Source organism: Sorex fumeus, unplaced genomic scaffold (genome assembly GCF_029834395.1).
Source record: "Sorex fumeus unplaced genomic scaffold, SorFum_2.1 ptg000037l, whole genome shotgun sequence".
In the NCBI taxonomy this organism is placed as follows: Eukaryota; Metazoa; Chordata; class Mammalia; order Eulipotyphla; family Soricidae; genus Sorex; species Sorex fumeus.
In genome coordinates, this window is record NW_026606094.1 from 70,987,992 (window position 1) to 71,006,904 (window position 18,913).

Consider the following 18,913-nt stretch of genomic DNA (forward strand, 5'->3'; position numbering starts at 1 on the left):
TAGCTGACAAACTGGGAATTCCCTTGATGTCTTTCATTCATATTTGCTCTCTCCTTCTGCATACATTTCAGAAGCGAGTTACTGAAGAATGCAGACACATGCAAGTGTCTCTGATGTGTGACTTGGTAACTATATTTTTAAGGCCACTTTCAGTAGCTTCTGTTTTTGTTTAATTTAATTTTGTGTTTTGGGGTCACACCTGGCAGTGCTCAGGGCTTATTCCTGGCTCTGTGCTCAGAGATCACTCCTGCTAGGGCTTGGGGTAGCAGGGTTCAACTGGGCTTAGCCACATGGAAGACAGGTCTTACGTGTTTTACTATCTCTTTGGCCCTGAGCCTCTTTTCTTAAATAGGAAAGCCACTTATCATGGAGATGAGTCCCTCCCTCCCCACCAAGTTGATGGATACTATAGAGAAAATAAGTTGATGGGGAAATAATTTTGCAATTGTAGAAGGTACTTATATCTTCTCTCCCAAATTGATTTTCAATTTGCTTGGCAAAGAATTAAGATAATAATGCTTACAAAGTTGTGAAAATGCCATTTAGAATAAAATGTTAATTCTCTTTGGGAAGGCAATGGTTAATTTCTAACACAAAGACTAAAATGTTACTTGGTTCAGAAATCCTGATTTTTGAAACTTTCTGAAAACAAGCCTACAGAAAATTTTAAATTATATAACTCTTTTAAATCTTATTATAATAAAAAGTTTGAGCACAATCTAAAAGTTCCATAATTAATCAGAGGTAATGGAACATGAGCCTGGAGTCCAAGGTCACAGAGTTCCGCTTGCCTGGTTCTGTGGGGCTTCACTCGTGTGTGAGTCTCGGACCGAGCATCCAAGAAGCATCCTGAAGCGTGGCAGCGGCTGGGTAGTGGAGGTAGTGGAGGAGGTAATCAGAGGTAAGATTAAATTAACAACCACTTGATCATTTGATCACTTGACATCCCCTTATGGGTGGGCACCAGTAACATCTCCGTTCATCCCTGTCACGCACTAGTGTAGCCCAATGGCACCTGCTCTCTCCAGGAACACGAAGAGCCTCAAACCGATCATTCAGGGTCTTGATGAAGAAGTTTGACCATCTTGTAGATGGGCGGCCATGCAATCTTTTGATGCCCCGTGGAATCCAGACGGTAATGGCTCCAGTCCAGCGGTCTCCAAATCGCATTACGTGTCCAGCCCATCTGATTTTTCGATGCCTTGGCAAACAAGACAGCATCCTTGATTCTTGATCGTCGATGGAGGTTTGAACCGGATTCTTTCTCTCACTTGAGTGAAGCATGATACTCCAAGCATAGCTCTTTCGATTCCTCTTTGGGAGACCCAAATAGCGTTCTCATCCTGTTTTCATAGGGCCCAGGTCTCTGAGGCGTATGTTAATGCAGGAAGAACAGTGGAATCAAAGAGATGTGTTCTTTGACTGAAGCCGAAGGTTCTTTGTCCTCTTAGCTATTTCTTTGATGCTCTTGAAGGTGTTCTAAGCCACTCTCTTCCTCCTGCACAACTCAGGTGCCAGGTCATTCATTATGTGTACCTCGACCTAGGTACACATAACTGTTGCATTCGGAGATGTTCATTCCATTGAGAGAGAATGGAACGTCAGGAACTAGTCCGTTTCTCATAAACATTGTCTTCATGAGATTCAGCTGTAGTCTGATCTTTCCACACTCACAGTCGAAGTCGGCCAGAATTTGTGCAGCTTGGCTAATGTTTGGTGTTATTAGAACGATGTCATCAATGAAGTGGAGGTGGTGTAGTTGCTGACCATCTATCTTCACTCCCATTCCTTCCCATTCCAGTTGTCTCATGACGTTCTAGAGGATGGCTCTGAAAAGTTTTGGTGAAATGGTATCACCCTGCTGAACCCCTCTCTTAACATGGATGATCACTTCCTTGTAGAATGGTGAGATCCTGGTAGTGATTCCATAATATAGCTCACAAAGGATTCTGATATATTGAGTTTGAATGCCCTGTTTGACTAGGGCTTCGATGACTGCTTCAGTTTCAATAGAATCAAAGGCCTTCTTTAAATCAATGAACATTAGACAGAGCAGCATCTTGAACTCCATTGAGAATCCTCAATGTACTTGGTTACCATGTGGATATGGACGATATCACTGAACCCGGCTTGCTCACATGGTTGTCCTTCATCTAGTGTTCTGACAATCCTATTCAGGATGACTCAAGTGAATAGCTTGTAGACGACAGACAATAGGAAGATTGGGTGATAGTTGCCAATGTTGTGGATGTCTCCCTTCTTGTACTATAGAACAGTCCTGCTGGTTTTCCATTGGGACGGAACCTTGCATTCAGATGGGTAGCATGTGAAGAGTCAAGCTAGTGTATTGATGAGTACTGACGGCAGGTTCTTCAGGTGTTTGGGTCTGACCTTGTCTGGGCCGGGTACTATTCCCTTCTTTACCAACGAAATGGCATGTTGGATTTTGGAAAGGATAATGTTCGGAATGACATATCCATCCTGCATTAACAATGTTACTAGAATTTTATAATATTGTCAAACCACTGAAAATATCTAGGAATTTCATACAGGTATTCATAAATGAGATTAGTTTATAGTTTTCTTCTCCTTTCTTGCTCTGTCCGTGAAATCTGAGGGAGCTGCTCATCTTTTTCTTTACTAGAGAATCACTAATTTTTTATAATTTGAGTGTCTGAAAGTAGTCATGCATAAAGTGCTTACCTTTTCAAAATAAATCAAAATATATGATTGAGTCGCAAAGTCATGTACAAAATGCTTATCATAATCATGCTAAAGATGAAAGTCTTTTAAAGATGAAAATATATATATATGCATTTTAGTGTGTGAACACCCAATCATCACATTCATGAACTGAACTAGAAAAGGATCCTGCACAGCATTTTAACTTTTTTTTAAAATTTAGTTTTAATTTAGTTCAGGATCGGGTTTAAGTCATACAATGTTCTTTTATAGATATGATCAATGTATAAAATGCGCACATATTAATCTATAAGGAATAAATATTTCAAAAATGAATATAACTGATCAATTTAGGTGGCAACATTTTGAATCATTTACCCCATTTGTTTTCTATTCTTCATAGGCTATTTTTCTTTCTTACACCTCACATGATATTAATTCTCACAAGGTAAACTAACACAAAGATTTTCCTTAACTCCCTCCACGCCACCTTTGATCTATTTGGAGGCTCTGGATTGGCCCCAGGGAAGACCTTTGGTTGACTCCTTCAATTGGATATAAAATATGTCACTTGCATATGTTTCCCTCTCTGCCATCCTGCTATAGGCTTCTTAAAAGGCTTACACATAATTAAAAAGCCAAGGACTTTTACACACTCTAAATCCTCAAGCAGCAGTGGGCCAGGGCTCAGCCTGAGATGAAAGAGCCCAGGGCCTCTGCTGCAGGAACAGGGGGTCTTTCATGTTTCCCAGTCCTGCTCTCACCACCTCACTCTGCTCAACAGAAACCCGAAGGGAAAAGACCTGATCGATGTAAAAAAAAAAAAACAACCCTCAACCCAAATACAAAATTTGCATTGTTTATAGAGAGAAATTGTCTCAAAGACTTTGAGTCCTTATGGGCCAAACAAAACTCCTACAGCTGTTTTGCCGAGAGTATGGAAACAATTATAAATGATCTGTACCAGTGAACAAGGCTTATATACTTTACCATTCTAGGAAGACCTGATTATAGCTGATTAACAGAGATAATCATCTTTAAAGTAATTCCGCTTCTAGAATTCAGTGAAAAGATCTGATTAACAAGCAAATGCACCACAGTATCTGGTCATGCCCCACCCCCACCCCACCATGGCCACTACACAAACAAAGTTTGCATCTTTCTGAGCCTCTTGTTGCTATCTTACAAGTACCATTGAACTTAAAATTGATCTGAATTTTTCGTCTTTAAAGGATGACAGTAAAATACACAGAATACAGCAAAAGTTGGCTTGTATGTAAAGCATTAGAGTGCATATTTGTTGAACAGAATTGAAATGAAGCCCATCTATGAGATGTTTCCTTTGTTATCCAAGATTCATTATAAACAACACTAATTCTCTGGAATAAGATAATAAAGAATGGAGCTGCATAATTTTGGGCATGTGCTATACAGAAAGCCTGTTTTGGGGGCAAATGGAACTCTTTCCTTCGCGAACTGAGGAAAATACCTTTGATTTCTAAGTCAAATACAATAAAAAAAAAAGGAAGTTGGATTCATAACTGTTTTCCAAGCAGTTACTTAAGACTGCCAGCATCAATTATAGAAATTTCAGAGCTTTTATTTTAATCTAAACAACCCATTTACTCTCATCTTCCCCCATAGGGATGTTCAGGTGTTTCTACAGCTGGGTGAGGATGTGAGATATCCCAGGACGCAGAGGCAGCTGGGAACATAGTGTATCTGCAGTAAAGGGCATATGCTGAGAGTAAGAAAGTTCAGAACAAGACCTCAACAGACTGGCCAATCTTGCAGAATCTGCACATTTCTCCCACTTCTTTTGGGGAGGGTGATCAGTTGTCCCTGTTTGCCCTGGATTGAGAAGTTTCCCAGGATGCAAGATTTTCCATGCTAAAACTGAGACAGTCTGGGGCAAAACTCCCCCTGAGAACTGCTGGTATTTTAAGCAACAAGGTCTAAGGACAGGGACAAAAATGAATGCAGCTTTAAGTGACAATTTTACAGTCAGTATGGACTTGAGCAAAATACCAAAACACAGGGCTGTTTAGAACTGGGTTCCAGCATCCCTATACACCCAGTTTCCTCATTTTCCTTTCTGATCAGGTCACAATTGAGGAGAAAAGGCATTCTTTTAAAAACATTTTCTTCTATCTTATTACTTAGATGGACTAGCATACTAAAACAGATGATCATGCAAACACATGAGGACAAAACCTTATTTAAAGAAACAAAAAACTGATTCCACTGACTTGTCCTCTATAATTTTAAAAGCATGGTTTAAACTTCAAAGAGCAATACTTCAGAATACTAATAACTAAGTAGCTGAAGTTTTGGTGATTTGTTTTAATGTCACTATTTTTAATTTTTATTTTTGATAAATGTGATTATAGTGCTCTTTATAGTGAAAACAATTGAAACAACCTTAAGAGGTTGGACACCTCAGTTTAGCAAAACATGTGTCTTTACTTAAGAATAATTTGTGCTAATGTAACTATTACCAGCTTTCAAATATTCATGACATCTATCTAGGTAATAAGTCTAGCTTTAATTAACAAATGATAGTAAAATTTCACCCTAGAATTTAAGAATTTATAAAAATGGCATCAGGCGATTTAAATAGCAAGCTTTTTTTCCTTGATGCTGCCAAAAAACAGAGATGAGAAAAACATTTTTGTTATGTTCTTTACTTTCTTTACTTTTCAAAGTGCACATATGACTTAAGAATCAAATTGTTTCAGGAGAAGTGTTAAAATACCCACCTCCAGCTTATTGTTAAGGATATTCTGACATAATGAGATGACAGATAATAATTCCTAGATCCAGGACTTCTAACCACTTTCCTAGAACTCCTTAAACTCATGTCCTGCAGATCAACAAGCATTCATTGACTCATGGAAGCTAGCACTGTCCTCCCATTGTTTATCGATTTGCTCGAGCGGGCACCAGTAATGTCTCCATTGTGAGACTTGTTGTTACTGTTTTTGGCATATCAAATGTGCCACAGGGAGCTTGCCAGGCTCTGCTGTGCAGGTGGATACTCTCGGTAGCTTGCCGGACTCTTCGAGAGGGATGGAAGAATCGAACCTGGGTCAGTTGTGTGCAAGACTAACACCCTACCCGCTAGATGCAGACAAAACCCCTGGAAACCAAGAATTGGCTGAGTCTGGCAAGTAGTTCACATCTTCAGTTCAGAAACAATTGTAGCCTGTGTGTCCAACCCTGGTGACATCTCTCAGTCACTTTGCACTTTGCTTTGGTGAATGATGATGTGCGGAAAGGCATCATTCAGCTGGTGGCGGATGCCTTACTTCTGTTACAGGGCGTCAGTAAGTAGCATAGAATAGTACCAACCCCTTGAGCAGAGACTCATTAAGTTCTCTTCCCAGACCGTTCAGTGCCTGACACTCACAGAATTGCCTTACACTGTAAAAAGGGACATTCAAATTGATGGATGGGACTTCATCTTGAACCAAGACTCCATCTTAACTAAATATTTCACTTTAAAGTATCTGCTGATGGGCAAGAAAGAACCAATGGCCAACTAAATGTCACCTTCTCTGAAATCTGTACAAAGCTGTTAGTTTTCTTTTCCTTTCCTCCCTGGTAACTAAAGACATTCTGACTCAAAGGTAATAAAATCTAAGAAATATAATCTATAACTAATCCTAGGTTTTAGAATTTTATATTCTTTCTCCATTCTCCCATCTTTCTTTCAAACTTCCTTCAGCAAAGACGCCATGGGATATGATTTAGACTGATCTCCAGGTCTGTCCTCCCAGATCTCCAAGTCTGAGTGAGATTCCATGTAAATGTCCTTCTTTTATTTTAGTTTTTCACTATTTTTCTTTGTCAGCAGCATGCAGAATATACAGTCAATGCCATTCTCTAAATGCTTTGTGTGGAGGCTTATGGTGACTGCAGCTCTGGCCCATCTGCTGTCCAGACTCCCTTCTGCTAAAGACATTCCCATTACCTAGTGGGCACCATCACTCACAGAGTTCTGGCCCCTATGTAGGAGATGAACACATGACCCAACTGAGGGCACACAAATGTTCTTTTTAGAATCTAAATTGTGGGCAGAATGGCACAGAAATCTCCAATATGATGCACCCAAATTTTACTAGCTGGATTTCCAGAATTTTCTCTGATCCTAATTTTTCCTTATTCCAGTCCTTCAGTTTCTTATTCCCATGAATTCTGTGACTAATCATATCTTCCAAATAACTCCTTTTATACTTTAATCATATCTAATTATATCTTTTAATTAATTCTTCTCATAACCAGTAGTGTTTTGTTGATAAGATCCCATGATCTGGACTGGGAAGATAGTAATATAGTGGGTAGAGTGCTTTCCTTACTCCTGGATGACCAGAGCTCAATCCCTGGCACCCCACATGGTCCCTGAGCCTGACTAGCTGTGATCTCTGAGTGCAGAGCCAGGAATAAGTATGCCCTAAGTACTTCTAGGTGTGGCCCCCAAATTATATACGTACGTGTGTGTGTGTGTGTGTGTGTGTGTGTGTGTGTAATAATGAAATCTAAATGCATACACCAATGACCCAGTAATTCACATAGCTCATGGTAAGAAATTCCCTCATGAGTTCCAGGCCCTGTTTTGTACACAAAAACTTAGGTTAAGACCTGCACCTCATTGCTGTGAGAAATAAAGAGCCAACAAGCACAGATCTGGAGGGCTCAATGAGAGTTAGTTCCTCCTCCCTTTCAAGCCAGTTGATAATTTTAAATTACTTGGAAAACTCAACAAAGTTCTTCTAAAATAAACTTTTAGAATATGCGATGATCTTTTTATGTCAACTGCATGGTTACTAATCTTACTCTTTCACACAAAGGCCTAGAGTGGAAAGAAATCCAGCCAGGATAAACCTGAACTCTATATATTCAAATGCCTGAAATAACATGCCTTTCGCTACTGATTTTACACACACTGGGCATCTAAGCAGTCTTTTCTTGGTAACTAGAGCCATGAGCTCATAAATTACTCCCTTAAAAAGAACTTTAGTCGTGATCATGGGATTCAAGCATGCTGTGAGTTTTCCCATCCTTGAATGCTTGAGATGTATGGTAAAGAGGCCAGCTTTGAAATCATAGATCTCTCGCATATTTTGCCTTGTGTTGTAGGAATTGTGCTAAAGCATTTCAAGCCCTTGATTTCATTAACACCCCCAGAAGGCAGGTGTTTGCATGCTAATGCCATTTTTGGTGCCTGAAGGCAGAGGGGCAGGGAAGGGAGCCAACTGGCAACTGAGATTCAAGTTCAGATGGGCCTGGATCCTATGTTTGGGCTTCAGCCTCTCTGCCCCACTGCCTGAGGTCACTACCCCAAAAAGAGCATATTAAACAAGTGGTTTAATCTATATTTGCAATTCTACATGCCAGGAGCTAATCTAAAGGTATGTGTGACTCTTTAGGTTAAAGGATAAGAATATAGTTTATAAGTTTATAATTAAACATACAGTATTGGTGGCAGTTTTTTGTTATTGTTTTTATCATCATGGGGGAACAGCGAGAACAATGAGATCAGCTCAGTGGTGCTTGAAGCCATCATGGCTATACGTGGCAATGCTCAGGGATTGCTTTGAGCACTGTACTGCATGACCCTACATGCAGTGCAGAGGATCAAATTGAGGACCTCAAACACGCATGATATAGTTTCTACCACTTGATCCACATCTCTGGCACCTGTATTTGGGTTGGAATTCTATCTCCACCATTTAGTAAAAAATATTCTTTGCTTTAGGTTTGAGGGTTATACACCTGATGGCAGTAACAGCTTACTCCTGGCTCTACACTCAGGAATCAGTTCTGGCAGTAGTCAGAGGACCATATGCAGTACTGGGGCTTGAATCTGGTTTAGCTGCATACAAGACAAGCACCCTACCCATTGTACTATTTCTCTAGTCTCATTAGCAAGATTTTTTATTAGCATATTGAGCCTGTCTAAAGTCTAGGTTTCCTCTTCTGTTAAATGGTACAAATAAAAAGTACATGTAACAGAAGGTCATTAGAAGGATAACATAACACATGTACGTTTTTTTGCATCCTTGGCATATAGCAAATGTTCAATTAATATTGCTCATATTACTTTCACTACATTCAGCTCTTTCATAACAGTCATCATTATCTAGATGAGATGCTACCTAAGGATTAGAGTGGTGATGTAGGATGTGAAATTTAGAAATGTCTCATTTTTTTGGTGGGGTGGGGGATAGAAGAAGGCATATTCAAGTGGTACCCAGAGGCCACCTGACATGACATGATCCTCGTGAATCAGGGAAGTGCTAAGGATTGAACCCAGGGCTTCCACACACAACATATGTGTCCCAGCCCTTTGAGTCATCTCTCTAGTCCTCACAAGTTAGAATTATAATACAACTACATTGGGTCAAGAACTCCACAAAGCAAACAGCTGGGGCTTATGAAAGTTGCATGGCACATGTAGTCAGAGCCTTAAGCTCCAGTTCTGCTTGATGTCCAAGCCTTCTGCTAATGGTGCAGCCTTAGACCTGCCATCGGCTCACACTGAGCCTTAATTTTCTCCTCTAGAAGGTGCAGTATCTACATCTCAGAGTCTGGGATGGCCAAGTAAGATGTGGGATGTAAAAAAATTCTCCTATAACCTGAAGAACAGGTTTTGATCAATTTTTTGTTTACTTTTTATTTGGAATAAACCAAAAAATAAATCTGTGTAATGGAGTACAGAAGTTTTAAATTGGCTGCCTGAGGCTGGTAGTGAGTTTGCAGATACATTCATCTCCTCTACATCATGATGGTGGTGTTGTTTCAATTAAATGCCAGCATTTCAATAATGGGAGATTAGCCCCCCAGACGAGCAGGGCAGTTGCTGTTACTCAATGCTTATGCTTTTGTTTTTCTTAGAAGAGAAACATATTTCTCTGTAGCCATGTCTTTGCCATGGTGTAAGAGAAAGATCAATAGTTCTTAATCCAAGTCCATTCATTTATTTCATTTCCTTCCTGGACCTGCAAGCAGCTAAATTTTACTTCCATCTGAAATGAAAGGGAAGCAGCCTTTGTCTGAGTCGGAGAAGAGTGTGTGCACAGGGCACATGGAGTGCATTTTGTTTGTTTATTTAATCTGCTCATATGAAATCTCCACTTGTTTGAAATCCAATATTTATGGGAAGGCTGAAGACCAGGAAGCCAGGGTACCGGCATAAAAGGATGTGACTATTGACCTCCTAATGCTCTCAGTTATTTGTTACCTTCTCAAAACAGAATGATCAGAAGAAAGGTAAGTTTACTCCTCCATCCTCCCAAGTTTTCCTTAGAAAAGTGGTTAACTGCAGTCAATCTCATTTATACCTTTTAAAATTCTAGCCATTGCAACATTTCATACTAGAAATGTGTCCAGGCTCTGGATGTACATAAATCAGCAGTTTTATTCATGGAGATCCCTCACAGCAAGAAAATTTCTCCCTTGCAAAGGCCCAATGAACAGAATCAGATGGTAATTAATCTCCAGCTTAAAATGTGCCAGACTCATACACATGAAGTTATAAGTTAACTAACTGGACTAACCAAAGGTAACTTTCCCTAGACTAACTAAAGAAGATCCTGTCAACTCAGATTTTGACTTCAGGTTTTTTAGGGAGAGTCAAGCAACAGAGGGGGGTGGGGGAAAGACTACTGCACTCTTATTGGTGCCTTTATAAACAAACACTTGGAAGACAGAGTTTGGGGCAGAAATATAGATTGTAATATATTTCTGTTGTTGCCACATTATGCATAAGGTTGAAAATAAATCACACAAGGGCCATTTTCTGGTCTAAACCTTAAGAATCTCCAACCTGAAACACATATGTTATTACTACTAAGAGAGGACACCAAATGTTTCTCTGTTTCTTCCTCACAGCTCCCTTACTTACTAGGAAAATTACAGAAATGCTGAAGGAGGAGGCTTTGGATTCTTCGTACAACAGGAAAGCAAACAGCTTTTGTGAGAAGGCTGGATTTTTATTGTTGCATTTTTCAGATGAAAGATTTATGCCTATATTTTGGCCCATTTACAATCCATCATAATACTTTGCAGACAAAGTTATGCTCTTTCCCCAATGATCTAGTGACCTTAATCTCTAACATTTTGTGGTTTCCTGTTTGGGGAAATGATTGAACAGCAGCCTAAGCTATTCCAGGCTGCAGTGTTCCCAGTTGGCCGCTATCTGTCTTAGTTTTGAATGCTCTCCTGTTCACTAATCAAAAAAAATTTTTTTTAAAAAGATGCTTTCCCTACAGATGCTAAATCAATGAAACTCCTACAGAGTGGCCCTCCACACTTCCTCTTCTGACCATTTTACTTATCATTCTTCTATTACATATTCCAACATAGGCAGGAGACTTCATTGCCTAAAACATAATTAGCATGACCCACCAGTGCCTTTTTCTTAGCAGAAAATAATTAATTTAATGAATTACCCAGCTCAACATTGTGTGATTCCCAAAAGGGCTCCAAAATTTCAGTTGTAAAAGAAAATCTGAGCTTCAGCTGTGGAGCATTACTTAAGAAATGGTAAGATTGATTCTTTCAGTTGCCCATTGCTCATACTTTGAGTCTATGTCTTCCTGGTGATTTAGCATGAATGTGAGGCTGTAATACTCAGGAAGTTTGAGTTTCCTGGGTCTTCCTGGAGAAGACCATGGGAGAAGTATAACGTAACCCTAGAACAAAAACAACAATCATTTTTGTAATCATGTCCCCACTCTTCAAAGGGGACATGTTTTGCTTTCCCTTTTAAGAAAAGGGAAGACAAAGGAAGAGAGGAAAAGAATAAACATCCCCAGGTACCTGCCATTCTCCTCTGACTGATTTCAACCATATAAACAAAGGAAAATTAGAGTGGAGCAATAAGTTGGAGTGAATGGCCAGTGATTATGCGAACAATGTTTTTTGGCCAAAGAAAATTATTTCTGCCTTCCTGCAACATTAATCTAAATAATTTACTTGCTTTTAGAGCATACCAAGAACAGAATCACCTTGAAAAGTATCCAGAAAGCCATGGCTCTAACCCAGGGTTCTTGGAACAAGAGAAATTTAACTTCTAACAGAACATTAAGCATTGCTTTAGATAAGGACCCAGAATAGTATTTTTCCTACAGCTTGAAAAGTCCATTGTTCTGATTCTTGTTTCTGGCTCATCCTATCACCTTTCTGATGAACTTTCTCACCCCTTCAAAGTCTCTCCTGACCTTGGTCAAGAACTCGATTTAAGAAAGCCAGAATGGCCTGGGAGCAGGTAAGCCTGCCCACTAACCCCTCTCCAGAGAGGAATGTGCTCCCTAGTTGTTTCAAGGTCACTCTTAGGGTCATTTCAAAAAATGGCATCATACTTGACAATGAAAGGACCCCACTAAAAGCTGACCAGAAGATCAGAGAAGCCAACTTCACTTCATTTCACATACTTAATTAACAAGTATACATTTGCACACACTGAAACAGTGAAACAGTGAAATTCACCATGAAACAGTGAAACAGAGCAAACAGAAATGCTAGAATTTATAATAAAGTATAAAGATATTGAGGCACTGATATCTGAGTACTTATCACTTTGGAGTCTTGAGTGTCTCAAAACCTAATCATAGTACAGCAAGTTCTAGCCTCATGTGACTAGTGAGGACTTGAGAGGTGCCTAGTTTAACTGAAATAAGCTGAAAGTCTAACAACACAAGTCCTGGATTTTGGAGGCCCAGCACAAAGAGCCTACCCATCTCAATAACTTCTTAAGCCTGATTCTATGTCGATATAATGACATTTTGTATGTATAAATGAAAGAAAATAGATTCTTGAAATTAATTCTACCCAATTAAAAACACTTTTAACATATTTTCTAGAAAAAAAAGTCCAATGACATATACGCACGTTTGCAGTCTACTTTTATCAGACAGTAGGAGTGCACCTTGGGTTTGGTATATCCTACAAAGAAAATCAGTTTCTTTTTCAATGCCTGCCAAATGATGGAAGTAAGTTCCAAGAACAGCTGCCCTTAGAAGAGCAACCTGTACTTCATGGAGCTGAATTGGAAAATTGAAAAATAAAATTGGAAAATGCCTCATGTGGAGAAGTGGCATATGTTCTTAAGCCCTTGGTTAGTTATTACAGGAAGTAGGCTCAAATTACAGGAAACCCCCAAGCCATCAATTCTCCAGTCATTATCCTTTTCAATACTATCAGCATCATTCAACTTCCTGCACACACATCACTCTACCATTAAGTGCATGCAAAGAACAGGAAAGTTGAGACCCTGGCAGAATGCAGTGCCACTGAAATCACCTTGAGAATCAACAAAGTAGGGGGGAGTTGCTGTGAGAGGAAAAATCCCTAAAGGTATCCATTTGAAGGTGTTTCTCCAGATGCTCACAAAGAACATGGACAGAGGGAAAGGAGGCCTTGGAGTATCCACTAAGCAGTGCATTCAATGAGGTACAGTCTACTGTGAAGTCTTGAGAGGCCAAGGTGATAGTACAATGATTAGGGTGCATGTCTAGAGAGTTCCTCCAGCACTACATAGTCCCTTTGAACATCACGAAGTGCAGCCCTGAGGCCTCCAGCACCACTGAGGAGGCCTTGGGTATCCCTGGCACTACATAGCTGAGGAGTATTGCATCCTTGCGCCCTTGCCTTGAACCATTATACAGTTGGCCAGAAATTGCTATGGGACCCTTGAGTCTCTTGAGCATGATTTGTGAACCCCCCGTGCCTCCCATCCACCTAATGGCTAAGACCATTGCCATTCTTACTCCCATAACAAATTTGCCTTCCAGCTTGAGAAAAGTCCTAGTTTTCTGTGAAAAAAACTTACTTTTAGCCTTTCTTGTAGGAGAGAGCTGAGAGTTACAACAAATAGTCACTCATCCAAAGAGCCAGATGAGCTCCTTTGACCAGCGTTAAGTCCTACATGGTGTATCGACCTGCAGGTAAGAAGCTGGGTTAACCTCCCCCTAGAAAGAAGGCAAGTCCCGAGCTGCACAGGTTATTTTCCACACAAGACTGGGGTCAAAAAATCTACCTGGTGTTCTTTATGTTTCTAATCTAGAAAGCACGGTGTCTGTTCCCCACACTCTCAATAGGGCTATTCATTGAAGTCACTTCATTAGCTTGCAATTAGTTTTTTTGGTTTTTCTTCCTTCTCTCCCAAAACACAACTCCCCCTTGTTTGTTAAGCAAAGCATCCTTTTTCCTTTTCTTTGCAGAGAATGTCAAGCAGTCAAAAGAATTGTGCAAAGCGCTGGCACAGATGTGGGGACTGTCGGGAGGCTGAAAACACAGGCAGGAGCATTCAGAGTGGAAAGAGCACAGGGAGGCAGGGAAATGAAGATGGACGAGCCCAGGACTCCTGCCCGGAGCTCATCTTTCAAAAGCGTGGTTGAAGCTTCTGGCTTTCAGTGCATCCTGTGTCACTGGGCACAGAAACCAGGACCTGTGTTATGGTGTTGACCATGACCCAGCAACAAGATTTGAGAGTTGCACCCAATTAATAGATGGCACGAAGTGGTGCACAGCAGGAGTGTGACTGGGCAACTACAATACAGGCAGGAAAATCCTACAAAGAAGCCTCGTGGGATGAAGCATAGCCTTTGCTTGTGATGTGTATGAATGCCACGTTCTCCTTGGCATCGAACAGAGCTGGGCTGAGTGCCCCTGAAGGAGGGCATCTCTGCTCTACCTGGAGGAAGAAGGGATGGTAGTGGAAAGAGCACTGGGCCTGGAGGCAGATCCCAGGGGAAATAGCATCCAATGATAATGGGAATGGTGACAATCATAAAGGAAAACCTAACCAAATGCAATTTTTGCATTCTGACACAGAAAACACAGAAGTGTCCCAGTGGCAATCCATCTCTTAAATACTGGTATTTTCTTCTTTTTTTCTTAAATTAAAATTATTAAAGCTTTACTTTTCCTACCGCCTGTTCCCCCTGGTGGCATCTTCCAGAGGCCAACAGTCAGCTAGGGGCTGCAGGGATGAGACACTCGGGGCCTCACGGGATGGGAATGGAGCTGGCCCTTTCCTTTCCCACCCCAACGAGACCCCGAGTTGCCGCCCATGAATAGCCTCTCTGGCTCCTGATCAAGCTGCTTAACAGCCATGATCCCAGAGACTCAAAAAAATTCCCGGGGGACTGGAGAGATAGCACAGCGGGTAGGGCGTTTGCCTTGCACGCGGCCAACCCGGGTTCGATTCCCAGCATCCCATATGGTCCCCTGAGCACCGCCAGGAGTAACTCCTGAGTGCAGAGCCAGGAGTAACCCCTGTGCATTGCCAGGTGTGACCCAAAGACAAAAAAAAAATCTCGGAATCCAGCAGCTTTTGGCAGAAATTCCTCCAGATTTAATTATTAAAATTTAGAATTCCAAAATCGCATGGCCACTACCATGGCCACACAACATCATATGCTATTCATAATCAGCAATGGAAAACAAATTGTCTAATGTTGCTTTTTGGCAGATCTGAGTGTTGGGGTAAAGTCTCAAACAATAATGGTGGGTCTGGTGTCAAAATATTGAATGTAATCAAAGTAGAGAGAGAGAGAGTAATGTGGAAATCATCTGCCACACAAGTGGGGAAAGGTGAGGGATAGGGGATATACTGGGGTTTTTGGTACTGGAAAATGTGCATTGGTGAGGGGACGGGTGTTTCATCATTGTGTGACTGAGACTTAAACCTGAAAGCTTTGTAACTGCTCTCACGGTGATTCAATAAATAAATTTATTTTAAAAAAAAAACACTTTACTACTCCTGCCCCCCGATCCCTGAGACCCTCGTGGGAAGGACTACGATGGACCACCACTGCTTTGAAGACCATGATTTAGTCCAATAGTCCAATCTTTCAGGACATTTCTGTCATCTTTTTCTATCCTTTCCTATGTATCTTCTATTTTGAAAAGAGGACTAAGTGCTCTGATATTCTACTGCAGAGGACCTATACAATTCTTTTCAATATTTCCCCACTCTTTCCCTAATGATCTTTTTCAAAGTCAACTGGCGCAACTGATGCAATGTCGACTCTGAACCTGTGCTTCATAGCTGAAGCACAGGTAATGGCTGGATCTATCTAGGAATTTGTAGCTTACTGTTTTCCAGACCTCTGCAATCTACATACCAAGTGGCATTGCCAATTACTGTCTTTCTTCCTTTGCCACCCTGGTCTTGTGTATATAAGTGACGATAGATTATAGTTTTTCTGTTGCTGAAACTCAAAAACCCATATTCTAACATTTTGAACATGGGCGATTTTTTGCAACAATAAAATCCTTGCAAAAAATGATGATAGTATTCACCAAATGATTTCAACCACAAATTACGTTATCAAATGGCTTGATTAGATATGGGAAATACACACTAGTTCTCACTGGAGTATTTCATCCTAACATAAATTGAAAGGATATAAGAAAATATGTCAAAATCCTAAAAGTTCTGTTTCATAGGTTATAGGTATTTTCCTTATCTCTTTACTCACTGACTTGCTTTAAAACCAAAAAAAGACAGAAGTACACTTCATAAGAAAATTCATTTTTTAATGAAGCGTACTTCTGGATTATAAGCGAAACAAGAAAACTGAATTGATAAGGAACTCTGCAGTATAAATTGGTTTTTGAAATGCACACTATTTTTATTTGCCTGTAACGTGGCAGTTGCTTATCTATATGCTACAGTTACATAAAACAAATGTTTGAGGATTAGCTCCCCTCTCCTTGGTCATGCTCCATTGGGAGCTACTTTCTCCTCCCAGAAGTTTTCCATGGAATGGAACTGCCATTTGCTTCATTGTCTTCAAAGGGTTTGGGATAAAAGTGATCACATCAGCTTAGAGTCAGCAAGGCCAGATCTTTCTCATCAGGTTTGATGGAAGCTTAGACTCCTACTAAGCAGATGAAAAATCTGGCCCACTTAAGTGTTAAATTTTTTCGGGTGAATTAGACATCTATCAAATCCAGTTTCCTGGTCACCATTACCACTGATATTTTACCATCAGAAGATGTTTTTAAGGAAAATGCCACAAGTAATTAGGATGACTGCTAAAATGAGGTAGATTTACTAGAAATATTTACCTTTCAAACTTCTAAGTCATATCCATTAATCAGGAACTGCCTATTCCTAAACGAAGATCTTTTGAGAGTCTTGGATAAGTAAATAAAACTCTAACGACCAGGGTGTTAAGATTTCAGTCTGGTGCTGGCTAAGAAACATAAAGAGCCTGAATTCTGAAGATGCAATTAGTTGGAATTTAATGAGCTGTAGAAAGATAAGTGACAGGAAAATGTAACATTATATTTACAATTTCCTGACTAGATGAACTCTAAACCCCGCAAACTAAGCCCTATCCCAGGGTAATTTAACCTTTAAGGGTACAAACATGTGAAGGCAAAATTGGCATTTAGAGATGGTACCTCCTAAAACTGCAGTACCTTTACAAACAACTTAACCAGGGCAACCATAAACCCAAAGGCTCTGTTTTGTTTCGGAATCCAAGCAGACTCTTTAAAAAGAATTGTAGCTTCTATTTGTTCAAATAATTGTTTCACTCAGAAAATACACATTGTGCACAAATGCATTCACTGTCATATTCTCTCTTGCCTGTAACTCAATTTTTCAAACACAGTCTTTTTTATGGGAAGGCAACAACTATAATTATACCCAAAAAAGGGAGTTTAAAATATATTCAGAATCTGTATCAAAAGATAATATAGGTTCTTTTTGAGGGAATGCGTTTTTGAAGATCATTAAGAAAGGGATGCATTTCTCAGATCCTACGAATACCTATCCATCAAATACAAAATTTTCTTTCCTTCTTTGTTGTTGCTAGGACCAGAAGTCAAACATATATCTATCTGTGATGTTCATACATATTTAGTTGTGGTGCTCATTGGACATCACATATTAGCCTTTAGTGTTCACACCCTCTGCAGAGGTACTTACTAAGATTTGTTCTCCTTTAGTTGCAATGCTTGCACAGTGCTTACTAGAAGACACACTCTTACCTGAAACAAGTTACGATTGTGGTGCTTGTCTAGGGTCATACTTCCCTTCCTAGTTCTCATATTTGCACATTTGTTTTAATTTTAGTGCTCACTGGGCATTGCACCGTCTTTTTATGCTTATATACCTAGCTGTGGTGCACCCCCAAATTGCATTTGGTATCAAGAAAATTGAAAATAGAACTACCACATGGCCCAGAAATTCCACTCCTAGCTATCTATCTGAAACACATGACAACACTAATTTTAAAAGATATATGCACCTCTAATAATTATTGCAGTGCTATTTCACAATAGCCAAGACCTGGAAACAATCCAAGGGCTCCCCAGATGAGTGGATAAGGATGTGGTATATACATACAATGCAATACTCCTCGGCCATATGAAAAGATGAAAGCTTGCCTTTTGTGAGAGCGTGGACAAAACTGGAGAAGACCATGCTGAGCAGAACTACTTAGCAGAGAAAGACAAATACCAGATGATCTCGCTCACTTTGGTATATAAACAAAACAAGGGAGAAGCAATGTTCAATAAAAACAAGACCTTAAACTTTGATGACACAACCGAGGTTACCAAGGGAAGCAGAGGATTGGGGTGAAAGGGTCCAGTGGACTGGGGTGGTGGGGGAATAGTGTAGTTTGGTAATGAACATGGTGTGGTAACACTGCACTGCTAAAATATATAAACATTTACATTCTTGTAAGTCAAGTTTGCCTAAAAAATAAATGAGTGAGTGGTGGGGACCAGCGCAATAGTACAGTAGGGTAGGGTGCTCCCCCTACACATGGCTGGCCTGAATTCAATCTTGGAATACCATGTGATGTTCTGAGCCTACCAGGAGTGATCCCTGAATACAGAGCCAGGAGTAATACCTGAGCACTGCTGGGTATGGCCCAAACAAATGAAAAGAAAAAATAAAAAGTGAGTGCCTAGGGAGAGTTTGATTCCTGACACTCCATGGTTGCTCTCGTACTTCCACCCCTCCCGGCACCAGCTCAGCATTGCTGGATTGAAAGCCAAAAGTCCCACATAGGCAGTGGGTAGGGGAGTGGGGTGAGGGGTGGAGTGAGAGACTCCTGGACTTCAGCACAGGATGAAAGCATCCTGAAAACATTGACTTAAGTAATGGTTTAAGATAAAACAAAAATGAATAAACTGTAATAAAGAAGCTCAAAACAAGCTGACAAACGAGGAAGAAACAAAATATACACCATGTGATCAA

The 18,913-nt window shown here is 40.2% G+C and overlaps 1 protein-coding gene across 1 annotated transcript in view; it reads right to left on the reverse strand.

The window, feature by feature from the left end:
- Nucleotides 1-18,913, reverse strand: part of CPVL (carboxypeptidase vitellogenic like) — a 127,112-nt gene that overhangs the window by 34,031 nt on the left and 74,168 nt on the right. The window lies entirely within an intron of this gene.